The sequence below is a fragment of the Morone saxatilis genome, unplaced genomic scaffold, assembly GCF_004916995.1.
Source record: "Morone saxatilis isolate NCDOM2014 unplaced genomic scaffold, NCSU_SB_2.0 Contig15, whole genome shotgun sequence".
NCBI classification, from domain to species: domain Eukaryota; kingdom Metazoa; phylum Chordata; class Actinopteri; family Moronidae; genus Morone; species Morone saxatilis.
In genome coordinates this window covers 5,370,739-5,371,120 of record NW_023339707.1, presented here as the reverse complement: position 1 = coordinate 5,371,120, position 382 = coordinate 5,370,739, and the positions used below count along the sequence as shown (strand labels likewise).

Genomic DNA, 382 nt, shown 5'->3' with positions numbered 1-382 from the left:
CACACACACACACAAACACATATACACCCCTTCGTACTCTTCCCCCTTCATCTCTCTATCTCTCCCTCCATCACTCACCCGCTGATTGAAGTGCCCGGGGTTGCCATCGGTGCAAACAAAGAGCTTTTGGTCCGGGGACAAATCCTATTAACATACAAAGGCAAGGCCTCTGCCTGCCAGCTAGATATTATGTAATATAGCTTGACTTTTTTTTTTAAATCCATCACTAAATTGGCTTTGTATGTAGCAACCATTAATTATAATTTTTGAGTGATGGATGTATTGCATTTTATGAATCGTAAACAATCATAAATTGTTCCTCTATTTTATTAAACTTTGTTGAGAGACAAAGCGGCTGACGGTTTCATAACATTAGAATGCA

The 382-nt window shown here is 39.3% G+C and overlaps 1 protein-coding gene across 1 annotated transcript in view; it reads left to right on the top strand.

The window, feature by feature from the left end:
- prex1 (phosphatidylinositol-3,4,5-trisphosphate-dependent Rac exchange factor 1) overlaps positions 1–382 on the top strand; it is a 77,009-nt gene that overhangs the window by 44,325 nt on the left and 32,302 nt on the right. The window lies entirely within an intron of this gene.